Genomic DNA, 13,806 nt, shown 5'->3' with positions numbered 1-13,806 from the left:
AGGAAAAAATAATTCACGACCATTTCTCGCATATAATGAAGAGGGGAAGTGCAAGCACAAAGGACTTCAATTGGGAGGAACTTAACCTGGAGTCGCATGACCTACAGGAGCTTGACTCTCCCTTCTCCGAGGAGGAGGTCATCGAGGCAATAAATACCCGCGCGTCAACTGGGTGACCCTGCCGGCGCGTGCGGGCGACCAACTGGCGTTCGAACAGCGTGGTCGGGAGTGGCGGGTCATCATCCATCTCTCGATCCACGAGGATCCGACACAAGGCCCCAAGGTTGTGTCCAAGGGATACAACTTCCAGAAGGGTGTCGTCGACGGCGAGCGACAGGCCCGAGACCCACGGGAGCCCATCTCCCGCCCTGACAACAACCACCGGCGTGACCGCGACGATGACCAAGACAGGCACCGTGAAGACAGGGACCGTAGGAGGCGCGACGACTCGCGCAACAGGGAAGGGTGGGGCGCGCGCATCAGGCGCAGCCTGTCCAGGTAGCCGCGGGACTCCTCACGGGACCATGGTCGCGGTGCTGGGCGCGAGGAACGCCGGGGTGATGCTGGCTGCGACCGCGACGACCATCACCATGTCGTCGTTGCTGCACCGCCTGAGTTTGCTGTCCTGCTGGGCTCCGGCTCCTCCAGCCCGGACGCGGCCCGTGTCATGGAGATGAATCCTTTGCTGACCTTGCCGCTGGAGGCTGAACGTGGGCGCAGCGTCGCGCGGCACCCCTCACCGCGCGCTGCCGGGCGTCGGTCTCAGGAGAGCCTCACGCCTCCAGTCTCGCCTCCGCTGTCGCCAACTACCGTCCTTCCGCCGTCTCCGAGGTCCATGAGGAATGAAGCTCGGTTGGTTGCGCTTGTGCCGAACATGCCAAGCCCGACGCTGCTCGAGCTTTGCTCGTCCCAGATGCTGCTGCTGCTTGTTCCGTCGCCTTCCAGGCCCCCGGGGTTTGAGGCCTCCCCAATGCCACCCCTGTTGTCCAATGGGCTGTTATGCCGCACTCTATTGCCCGTGCGGCATCGTAGGGCTGTTGTCAGTGCGGCCGGCCTCCATTTCCTTGCACCCCTATTTGAAGATCGCCAGGAAGCCATCCTGCCCACACCCACCCTTGCTCCAACGCCACCCCGAGCTCCTGCTGCACACAGGAAAACCATGGCTGGTGTGACCATCTCCAGGGTTGGCGGTGCTCTTTCACTGCACAAGACGCGGGTGGCAAGCCACCCCAGGGCCACGCCAGTGGCTACAACGGCAGAAATTCTGGTCTGTCGCTCCCTCGGCATCATCAAGTATGGTGAGGATGTGACTGCTGCAGTCCTTGATGCCTTCGCAGAGCGCTTCAAAGAGCACCTGTCGTCGGAGGTGATCACGACCATGAGGGGGCTTTTTAAGCTGGACGACGTGAATGCACATGCTGTGGAGGAGGCCCTCCTCTCGCATGGTGGGGGTAGCGCGTTGGACCTGGAGAGGGCCGATGAGGAGGCCGAGCTCCAGCAGGCTGCAACCTAAGCAGTTTTGCTCAAAACTGGGGCTGATCTTGTTAAATGTTAGTACAACCAAATGCATGTCCTGGGGTGTCTATGTACTGGGTCCAAGGTATCTCTAGAGTAGAAGTTTGTGTGCATGCTGGCTACATGCCTAGTTTCAAGCCTGTGGAGTTGCTGTTGCATCTTAGGGAGTCTGCTACTGTAATCGGGTGCAAGCAGTTTGTTGCTGCTCCTGCCATTATGCCAAGTGCTACCGTGGTTGTCCCAGCTCATGATACGTGCATATGCTCCAGGGATCTCATGTTTAAATTATGTTAGCTCAACCGATCAATTTCTTGAGCTGGAATGTTAGGGGCCTTAACTGCACGGATAGGCGGTCCACAGTTAACGCAACCATTGCTTCCTCGTCTTGCCATGTGGTATGTCTCCAGGAGACAAAGCTTGAAAATATCGACCAGTTCACGACTGCGTTTTTTGGGGGGCCATAGGTTACGCAGCTTTGCGCAACACCCGACAAACAGCACGAGGGGAGGCATCCTCCTGCTCTGGGATGATCTCTTGCTGGAGATGTCCAACATCACCTTTACAACCTATTGCCTCTCAGCCATGGTTCGTGTCAGGGATTCGGGCGCGAGATTTAAGATAACAACCGTTTACGGCCCGACCGACTCTTCGCTCAAAGATGCGTTCTTTGCCGATCTCATTAGCCAGAAGCCGCCTGTTGGGGTCGCTTGGATCGCCTCCGGGGATTTCAACCAGATTTATCGGGCAAGGGATAAAAACAAGCGGAACGTTAACACCAGTCGAATCAACCAGTTCCGTGCAACTCTCAATAGTTGTGAGCTTAAAGAAATCCACCTCCAGAATAGGAGGTTCACCTGGAGCAACGAGAGGGCAAACCCAACCCTGAGCAAGCTTGACTCCTTCTTTTGCAATGCGGAGTGGGACACCACCTTCAACGACCACATGCTCCATGCACTTTCTTCATCCCTATCCGACCATTGCTCGCTCCTGCTCGCCGATGATAAGGGTCCTAGGAGGCCTAAGACTTTCAAATTCGAGAACTTTTGGACTTCTATGCCCGGCTTCAGTGAGGTGGTCCAAAAGGCCTGGGTCGAGCTCGTTGAGCACATCGAGCCACACATTATCCTTTTCCACAAGCTAAAGAAAACGGCGATGCGCCTCTCACAGTGGAGTAGGGGTCTCTTCTCTAAAGCTAAGGTCCATCTCCATGCCGCCCTCTTGGTGATCCTACACCTCGACATTGCTCAAGAGAGAAGGCTGCTCTCCCCCGAGGAGATCGACCTTCGGGCTAGGCTCAAGAGAAGGGTCATAAGCCTGGCTGTGCTCGAGAAAGCATGCAAGAAGCAATGTGCCAGAATTGCAAACATCAAAGAAGGTGATGCCAACACAAAGTTCTTTCATCGCTGGGTTAATGCGCGAAGGAGGAAAAACCATATTCACCGTATCATGAATGATCAAGGGTGGGTGACCGAGCACAACGCCAAGGCAAAAATAATTCTCGACCATTTCTCACATATAATGAAGAGGGAAAGTGCAAGCACAAAGGACTTCAATTGGGAGGAACTTAACCTGGAGTCGCATGACCTATAGGAGCTTGACTCTCCCTTCTCCGAGTAGGAGGTCATCGAGGCAATAAATAGCATGCCTAGCGACAAGGCGCCTGGGCCGGATGGCTTCACCGGCCTCTTCTTCAAGAAGTGTTGGGCCATCATCAAGCACGACCTCATGAGGGTGATTCAATGCTTTGACTCCCTCCACACAACAAATCTTCACTGGCTCAATTCTGCGAATGTTGTGATGCTTCCAAGAAGGATGGGGCGGAGAGCATCGTCGATTATAGACCCATCAGTCTCATTCATGGAATCACCAAGATCATTGCAAAAGTGCTTCCCATAAGGCTTTGACCGCATATGTCCTCCCTCGTCTCCAACGCTCAAAGTGCTTTCATCAAAACACGAAGCATCCACGACAACTTCATGTATGTTCGAAACCTCGCGCGGCGCCTTCACAAGAGCAAGACCCCCCTCCCTGCTATTCAAGTTGGACATTCGCAAGGCCTTTGACTCTGTCAAATAGGAGTACTTGCTTGACCTCCTTCAGAGACGAGGTTTCCCAAGCAAATTTCAAGAGTGGATTGCAGCACTCCTATGTTCCTCATCTTCGAGGATCCTCTTGAATGGAGTACCTGGTGCTCCCATCAAGCACGGCCAAGGGCTACGCCAAGGGGACCCCGTATCTCCACTCTTGTTTGTCATAGCTATTGACCCCCTACAGCGTATCCTCGACATAGCGACAAAAAAGGGGCTACTTCATAAGCTCCGAGGGAGAGGTGTCATGGTGCGTACCTCCCTCTATGCGGACGACGCAGCCGTGTTTGTAGCTCCGATTAAAAGTGATGTGGACAACCTTGCGACTATTCTGAGAGGCTTTGGGGATGTCACCGGTCTGTGCACCAATTTCCATAAGAGCTCGATGGTTCCGATTCGGTGCGGAAACCTTGACATGGGGTAAATCACCCAAGGGCTGCCGGCTGTTAGGGCCTCCTTCCCGCTACGATATTTGGGTCTACCACTCTCTGTGTGGAAGCTAAAGATCGTTGACTTGCAATTCCTTGTGGACAAGGTGGCAAGCCGATTGACAACATATGAGGGCCAGAACATCACCACCATTGGGCGCGCGGCTCTTGTCAAGTCGGTGCTCGCTTCCCAAGTGACCTACTTCATCACGCCGCTTGTCATTCAGCCCACCATCCTCCAAAACATCGACAAGCTTGAGAAGGCCTTCCTGTGGTCTGGGTCAGATAAGACAACCGGGGCAAAATGCAAGGTAAATTGGGACATTGTGTGTCGGCCACTTGCTTATGGTGGGCTTGGCGTCCTCAACACCAATAAGTTTGCGTGGGCCTTGAGACTGCGCTGGCCTTGGTATGAATGGAAGGAGCCAACAAAATTGTGGGTTGGGAGAGGTAACCCGTGTGATGAGGAAGATCTCAACTTCTTCTATGCTAGCACCACAATCACGGCCGGGAATGGGGCGAAGTCACTCTTCTGGGAATCCCCTTGGCTTCTTGGGTGCAAGCCCAAGGACATTGCTCCTCTCATCTACGAGTCTTCATCGCAGAAACATTGGAAGGTACGGGAGGCCCTCAAGGAAAACGCGTGGATCCTCAAAATTAGGCCACCTGTGGTTGTTTCCACTGTAAACGTAACACAATCCTTCACCCTTTGGATGCTTCTACATGAGGTGCATCTTGATGAGCTTGCTGAGGACGACATAGTATGGAAACACTCGGACTCTGGGCATTACTCTGCGGCCTCTGCTTACAGGGCACACTTTTTGCGTTTGGTCCTCTCCCCCATGGACCAAATGGTTTGGAAGCCTTGGGCCCCACCGAAGGTCAAGTTCTTTGCTTGGCTCGCACTGCAAGATATAATTTGGACCATCGATAGACTGGCTAAGCGGGGTTGGCCAAATTGTGGTCATTGCCCCTTGTGCAGGGGAGTGCAAGAATGTGGAACACATCTATTCTTCAGATGCCGCTTCACGTTGAGGCTTTGGAATTTGGTTATTCAGAAATTTCTCATACACGACATGGAAACGTCGGCGTGGAGCTCCTTCAACTCAGTCAAGACATGGTGGGCGAGCATGAGCGCCGTGGGCACCACTAATCGAAAAGCGTAGGCCTCGATCACCATGCTTGTGTCATGGGTCATTTGGAATGAGAGAAACGCAAGAGTGTTCCGGCATAAGAGCAAGCCTCCGCCAACTCTACTCAACACCATCATCGACGAGGCAAACCTTTGGATCACCGCCGGGGCAAAGAAGTTAGGGTATTTTCTTGTCACATCCCTAGTTCTGGTATGACCTAGACTAGCTATCCAGTTGTGCATTATTTTCAAATTCCATTTAATTTTGAAATGAGGACTTGTGAAACCCTCAGAATCATCTCTCAAAATGATCCAAATAAAAATTGTTCCAAAAAGGTCCAAGAAAATGTTCATGTTGCTCTCTGAAAATATTGGTCAGAGGTAAAATTCAAACAAATATTTTAGGAGCTCATGGATATTTATTTTGGCCATTTGGATTAATCCGATAATTATTTGCATTGGATATATATATGTCATATATATAATATATGTCCAAAAATTATGCCATTTGCTGAGGAGCTCTGGAATAATATAGTTATCTCCTGCAAAAATTGGCATAAGGTAATAAAATGATTTAGTATTTTAATTAAATCAAAACAAATGTCAGGAAAATAGAAAAGAAATAAAAAGGAAAACTTTACCTGGGCTTCTTACCTGGCGCCTCTGGCCGGCCCGATCCTGTTCTGGCCCAGCCCACCAGGGGCATAGCCGTCTTCCTCCTCTTGCCAGTAGGCAGAGGGGAAGCGGTGCCCGACGCCGCGCGCGTCGGCACGCAGCTGCTTGCCTGGCCGCTCCAGGCCCTTCTCCTCACGCTTCGACGCCACGCGCCCCCCGGACCCTCTCACTCTCCCCAGTCCTCTCCTCTCCTCTCCCTCGCTCTCTCTCTCGCGGCCGAGCGCCACCACCGCCACCGGCCACTGCTGCCGCGCCCTCGACCACTCCCGCACCTCCCCGACACGCTCCCCAGCTCCACCGCGACCCCCTCTACCTCCTCGTCGAGCCACGCACCTCCGGACGGCCTCCATCGTCGTCACCGTCGTCTCTTCACCGCCGGCCGCCGTGGATCCCCATCGCCATCCCGTCGACCACAGCGCATCCCCGAGCTCGCCGTCAAGCCCATCGGGATCGCTGTGAGCTGCTGCTCCTCCTCCCCCTCTCCGTTCTCGCCCTCGCACACCGCAGCCGCAACCCCGCTCGCGCCCGACTCCGGCCGCTGCCGCGAGCTCTGCTCCGGCGAGCTCCGCCGTTCCCACGGCCTTCCCTGAGCGCGGCTGGATGCGCCCGTGCATGGGCTACCCGCCGGTGGCCTCCGTGTGCCAAACCGTGGCCTCCAGCTCGTTCCGGCGAACTTCCGCCGTGGCTCGAGGTCGTCGCCGGCGAAACTCCGGCGACTGACGTGGCGCGTGTTTAGCTGCTAACCTCACCACCTAATCTAACCCCCCTGACTCTGACAGTGGGCCCCAGCGCCACTAATCCTTTAATTAGGATAATATAACCCCCTGTTAACTAGCCGGTCACTGACGTGTGGACCCCACGCGCCAGGTTTGACGTGGTCAGCGCCGTTGACTCGCTGACGTAGTGATGACATCATGCTGACGCAATTATTTATTTTTGGCATTATTTTAAAACAGGAAATTCCAGAAAATTAGCAAAACTTCAAAAATTCATAGAAATTCAACCGTAGCTCAGATTGAAATAATTTATATATGAAAAATTATCAGAAAAATGCAATCTATCCATCTGTACTAGTTCCATGCATGACAAACCAACTTATACCTACTGTATAAGTGAAACACTAAAATGGCTTATATAAGGGCTTAATTTGGAGATGCATTTGAACCTTTGGTTCAAATGGATTTCAACCAAATGGATGCTAGTTGCATTATCTCAAACAGCATCACATCTACATGCCATGTTCATGCATCATGTTGTTGCATATGATTGTGTTTTGATTGTCGACACTGTTCCTTTTCGATAGGTCCTGCTCCGGAGAGTGTTCCAGAGTACCTGTCTGAGGAGCAGTGCCTTCCTTGTTGATATACCAGGCAAGCAAACCCCTTGTTCATTCCGATATAATCCTACTCTCTCGCTCCTGCTCTTTGTTATTGCATTAGGACAACAACGATTCATCTGCTACTTTGTGCTGCGGTAGTTGAACCCATTCCTCTGCATGACCTGTCATTGCCACAGTAAATAGTTGAAACCCAGTAGCATGTGTAGGAGTTGATTGAAGCCACTGATGTGTTCCTACCATGCTATGCCTGCTATTGCTTAGAGTTGTGTTAGGTCTGATTCATTGGGAATGAATTGGAGTGTTACGAGATGTTCTGGTGCTGAGAGTTAAGTGTGTGAACACGATTTGGTAAAGGTAGCGGTGAGAGGCCATGTAGGAGTACATGGTGGGTTGTCTCACTGGAACCGTCCTTAAGCACCGAGTTCTATGTATGTTGTCCAATGACTCGATACTACCACACATTGGGCTCCGGGCGCTCCAAGCCCTCTCGACTTATTAACCAACTTGATCTCTGTCCAGGAGTCGCAACTAGTTTCTGGTGTTTGTAGGTAGTGTTAGTAGTCTACCAAGTGGCACCCGGCCAGGTGGGCTTGGGACAGACTAGGCACAAGTGGCACGGTGTACCAAGCGTAGATCCATCCGGCGAGGTGGGCTTGGGAACCCTGCACACATCGTTTGGGGCCGTGAGTGAAACCCCGGCCGGATCTCCTTGCGGATGGAACCCGAATAGGCGATAAACCTGGACTAGAGTCTTGTGTGGTTAGTCAGGTCGTGGCCGACACCCTCGCCAGGCTTCCGCTTGAAGGTTGCCGAGATACATGACGTGTACACGGCGGTAAGTGGCGAGAGCGTGTGTGAAGAAGTACACCCCTGCAGGGTTAACATGATCTATTCGAATAGCCGGGTCCGCGGTTATGGACTTCTTGGATGCTTACATGGTACATAGACAACTTGAAGTGGATACTCTAAAATGTTCAAGGCAAGTGTGAGTGTTATGGATGGCCTTCTCGTAGGGAGACGGGATGAATCCATAGTAGTGTATTGTGTGGTGATTAGTGGACTCGTGTGCGCCATATCACCTCAAAGAAGTTCTGGTAGTCGTAGAACAGGATAGCCACAGAGTCAAAGCTGGCTTGCTGCAACTAAACCCCACATTACCCTCTTGATACAAATGCATGTATGATAGGATCTGATGTAAGTCTTGCTGAGTACCTTTGTACTCATGTTGCTTTATTTATGTTTTTGCATCGGAGACTTCGGTCTTACTAGTGTTCTCGTGGACTTCGACGAGTAGCTTGTACCTCAGCTACGATCTTGATCGGATGTTGTAGATAGTCAGGCTCTTCAGCCTTTTTCATTTGTAGATGTCTGTACCCAGACATGTAATGCTTCCGCTTGTTGCTTGTATGCTCTGTATGATGGGTCCTGTGACCCCTGTTTGCAATAAATGCTATGATGGCTCTTTGAGCCTTATCTATATGAGTTGTTGAGTTATGCTGTGATGCCATGTTGTACAGCACATACTTGCATGTTATGCGTACGTGTAACGTGTATTGCTATGTGTGGGATCTGACTATCTAGTTGTTTATCCTTAGTAGCTTCTCTTACCGGGAAATGTCTCCTAGTGTTTCCACTGAGCCATGGTAGCGTGCTACTGCTCCGGAACACTTAGGCTGGCCGGCATGTGTCCTTCTTCGTTCCTGTGTCTGTCCCTTCGAGGAAATGTCACGCGGTGAATACCGGAGTCCTATTAGCCTGCTATAGCCCGGTTTACCGGAGTCCTGCTAGCCCAGTTGCTACAGCCCGGATTCACTCGCTGATGACCGACACGTTCGATGCTGGGTCATGTATGCCTGTCCCTGTAAGTTAGTGCCACTTTGGGTTCACGACTAGCCATGTCAGCCCGGGTTCTTTGTCATATGGATGCTAGAAACACTATCATATACGTGTGCCAAAAGGCGCAAACGGTCCCGGACATGGTAAGGCGACACCCGTGGGAATACCGTGCGTGAGGCCGCAAAGTGATATGAGGTGTTACATGCTAGATAGGTGTGGCATAGAATCGGGGTCCTGACAGCTTTGGTATCAGAGCCTGACTGCCTGTAGGATTACCAAGCCAAACTGGTCGAAGTTGAGTCTAGAAATTCCCTAGTTATGTAAGGGAATTGATTGTGGGAAGAAACGTAAGGCTCTTTTTACTCCTTTACCTCATGGCCTTCTGATCTGAGTCATCATATCTTTCCTACGGGGTTAATGAACTAGGCTTTCTCTTCCGTCTATCAGGATCACGTGTTACTACTCCGTAGTCCCATAGGATTGGTTGATCAGAGTCATACCCCAGTTTCGAGTACTTCCGGTGTAGCCTGTTTAGTATGGTCTCAGAACCTTGAGTGGTGATGTTGAGTTGTTGTACTACCCCATTGTTGGCAGGATGTCTCATTCGGAGCATTTTACTGCCGTTATGCTGCCGGAATCGCCCTAGAAGTTCGAGAGATACTAATTTTCTTGTCCTACATTCTATAGCTTATAGATGATGTTGATTCCGTCCCTGGTTTCGTTTCCCAGGATGTCATCAGCTAAGCGAAGTTCTGTTGTTCGTAGCCAGAACCATGGAGATGGTAGGGATGAGGATCCTCCCGACCAGCCTTCGTTGACAGAGTTCATGCTAGAGATGGAGAGGAACAAGCGTGAGTCTAACCGCTTGTTGGCACATATCGAGGAGAACACCGCACATCAGTTCAAAGGGTCTGTAACCATTCATGACTTCATTCGCTTGCACCCACCCACCTTTCATCATTCCATCGAGCCACTCGATGCAGATGACTGGCTCCGTAGCATCACTCATAAGTTGCGTTCCGCAAACATATCTGAAGATGACAAGGTCACCTATGCCACATACCACCTGGAAGGTCCTGCTAGTCTTTGGTGGCAGAATTATGAGGCTATGCTTCCAGCTGGTCAGACTCCTACCTGGAGGGATTTCATTGAAGCTTTTCGCGAGCATCACATTCCTGAGGCCCTCATAGATCGCAAGAGAGAAGAGTTCTGTAGTTTCACCCAGGGTAAGATGGCTGTTGATGCTTACAGTAGAGAGTTTGAGAACCTCGCCCGTTATGCTTCAGAAGAGGTGTCCACGGACGCCAAGAAGTAGGCTAGGTTCCGGAAGGGTCTCAACCCCAAGTTGTGTCGTGATCTCCACCTACATCATTGTGATACATTCCAAGCTCTTGTGAACAAGGCCATTAATGCAGAGACAACTCAGCTCACTTACGAGGAGTCTCGTAAGCACACCCATGATTTGGGATCTTCCTCCGGTTCTGGTTCTCAGAAGCGCCGGATTTGGGTTCCAAACTCTGCTCTTCCTTAGGGATATGTACTGAGGCCATCTTATGTGGCACCTCATCCAGTTCAGCAGTATGCTCCACCCAGGCCTATTGGTGGACCACCTGCCAATGCGGGTCCACATCCTACCTCCAAGATTTGTTACAAGTGCGGAGAGCCAGGCCACATTGCCTGTATTTGCACTCAGGCCAGAGTTGCTCCACCCCAGCCCAAGAAGTCTATTGGCCATGGTAAGCCATCACGCAAGACGATCAGTGCCAAGCCAGCTCGCACTGAACATGGACGTGTGCATCATGTCTCAGCTAAAGACGCTCATGATGATCCAGATGTCGTTCTTGGTACACTCCTTGTTAACTGTCATCCAGCATCGGTTCTGTTCGATACTGGAGCGTCTCATTCCTTCATTTCTGAAAGCTATGCCCGCTTGCACGACATGTCATTTTGTGATATGCCCTCTCCTCTACTTATTCAAACCCCTGGATCCAAATGGCAAACTTCTAGGATAAGTTATGGCAATGAAATCCTTGTTGACAGACTTGTATTCCTTGCTTCCTTGATATCTCTCAAGTCTTCGGATATTAACATCATCTTGGGTATGGACTGGATGACAGCTCATCATGCCAAGATTGATTGTTACACCAGGTCTGTTCAGCTTACACATCCATCTGGCAAGATAGTCACTGTCTCCACTAGAGTTGCAAAGCGCCAACTCTATTCTCTTAATGCCATCCCTCTTCCAAACCTTGAAGATATCCCGGTAGTCCGTGACTTTCTTGATGTCTTTCCAGAGGAACTGCCAGGCATTCCACCTGACAGAGATGTAGAGTTCGTCATAGATCTTATCCCAGGAACAGCTCCAATCTCCAGGAGACCTTACAAGATGGCACCCTTAGAACTAGCCGAGCTTAAGAAACAACTTGATGAGTCCTTGCAAAAGGGTTTCATCCGTCCTAGTTCTTCTCCTTGGGCTTGCCCCGTCCTCTTTGTTAAGAAGAAGGATGGTACGGATCGGATGGTTGTAGATTATCGTCCCGTTAATTTGGTCACGATAAAGAACAAATATCCGCTCCCCAGGATCAATGACCTGTATGATCAGCTCGCTGGATCCTCAGTCTTCTCCAAGATGGATTTGAGGTTAGGCTACCACCAAATCAAGATCAGAAACGGGGACATCCCCAAGACGGCCTTTGTCACTCGTTATGGCCAGTACAAGTACACCGTCATGTCCTTTGGCCTAACCAACGCTCCAGCTACTTTCTCCCGCTTGATGAACTCGACCTTCATGGAGTACTTAGATAAGTTCGTCGTGGTTTATCTCGATGATATTCTTATTTACTCGAAGAACGAGGAAGAGCATGCCGAACATCTTAGACTTGTGTTAGAAAAACTCAGAGAGCACCGCCTTTATGCCAAGTTCTCCAAGTGTGAATTTTGGTTGCCAGAAGTGACCTACCTAGGCCACGTAATCTCTGGTAAGGGCATTGCTGTCAACCCCGAGAGAGTTAAGGCCGTTCTCGATTGGACCCCACCCGAAACCGTTAAACAAGTTAGGAGCTTCCTTGGTCTAGCCAGCTATTGCCGCCGTTTTGTTGAAAACTTCTCCAAAGTAGCCAAACCCCTCACGGAACTTCTCAAGAAAGATAAAAAGTTTGAGTGGTCCCCACAGTGTGAGTACAGTTTTCAGGAACTGAAAAGACGCCTGACTTCTGCTCCCATACTTGTGCCACCGGATTTCACTAAAGACTTTGTTATCTACTGCGATGCCTCACGACAGGGACTAGGTTGCATTCTTATGCAGGATCGTCATGTGATTGCCTATGCATCTCGACAGTTGCATCCACATGAGGAGAATTATCCTACACATGATCTAGAGCTTGCAGCCGTAGTCTATGCACTCAAGACCTGGCGACATTACCTTCTTGGTAAACGTTGCGAGATCTACAGCGATCACCAGAGTCTCAAGTATATCTTCACCCAACCAGATTTGAACCTTAGGCAAAGACGTTGGTTGGAGGTGATCTCAGATTATGATCTAGGGATTACTTACACTCCAGGCAAAGCCAATGTCATGGCTGATGCACTAAGTCATAAATCCTACTGTAATAATCTCATGTTGCAGCAAGGCCAACCACTTCTCCATGAGGAATTCTGTAAGCTTAACCTTCACATAGCTCCTCGCAGATTCCTTTCTACCCTGGTGGCGAAACCTGATCTTGAGGATCAGATTATCGCAGCTCAAAAGCAGGACACGGGAATTTCCCGAATCAAGAGAAACATTAAGAAGGGAGTTGGTGGATGTTTCTCTATGGATGATCGTGGTGTTGTTTTCTTTGAGAATCGCTTGGTGATTCCCAAGAATCAACATCTTCGACAACTGATTCTTAAGGAGGCGCATGAATCTCCTCTCATGATTCATCCCGGTAGCACTAAGATTTATCAGGACCTACGCCAGAGGTTCTGGTGGACTAGGATGAAGAGAGAGATTGCTTAGTTTATTGCCAACTGTGACATTTGTCGTCGCGTTAAGGCAGAGCATCAAAGACCTGCTGGCACCCTTTAGCCTTTAGCTATTCCTGAGTGGAAATGGGATAAAGTTGGTATGGACTTCATCACCGGCTTTCCCAAGACCAAGAAAGGGAATAACGCTATCTTCGTAGTTGTTGACCGTCTTTCCAAAGTGGCTCACTTCCTTCCTGTTCGAGATAGTATCACCGCTAGTCAGCTCGCTGACTTATATATTTCTCGAATAGTTTCACTTCATGGTGTTCCACTAGAGATCAATTCAGACCGTGGTAGTCTTTTCGCTTCTCATTTCTGGAATAGTTTCCAAACTTCCATGGGAACCCATCTTTCCTTCAGTACCGCTTTCCACCCTCAGTCGAGTGGTCAGGTGGAAAGGGTCAACCAAATTCTCGAAGACATGATTAGAGCTTGCGTTATCTCATTCGGTATGGATTGGGAGAAATGTCTTCCTTTTGCCGAGTTTGCTTATAACAATAGCTATCAATCCAGTCTCAAGAAAGCTCCTTTTGAGATTCTCTATGGACGAAGATGTCGAACACCTTTGAAGTGGTCAGAAACCGGTGAAAGACAATTCTTTGGACCGGACATGATCCAGGAGGCAGAAGAGCAAGTTCGCATCATTCGTGAGAATTGAAAACAACCCAATCTCGTCAAAAGAGCCAGTATGACCGTCGTCATAAGGAAGTGACTTATGAAATTGGCGACCAAGCTTACCTTCGGGTCACTCCTTTGAAGGGTACCCATCGTTTCGATATCAAGGGCAAG

General features: G+C 50.3%; 1 pseudogene; it reads left to right on the top strand.

The window, feature by feature from the left end:
• The first annotated feature begins 524 nt into the window (after positions 1-524).
• On the top strand, positions 525-1,513 carry LOC123079587 (uncharacterized; annotated as a pseudogene).
• The last annotated feature ends 12,293 nt before the right edge of the window (positions 1,514-13,806 follow it).

Source organism: Triticum aestivum, chromosome 1B (assembly GCF_018294505.1).
Source record: "Triticum aestivum cultivar Chinese Spring chromosome 1B, IWGSC CS RefSeq v2.1, whole genome shotgun sequence".
Lineage (NCBI taxonomy): Eukaryota > Viridiplantae > Streptophyta > Magnoliopsida > Poales > Poaceae > Triticum > Triticum aestivum.
This window is presented reverse-complemented; position numbering and strand designations above follow the sequence as displayed.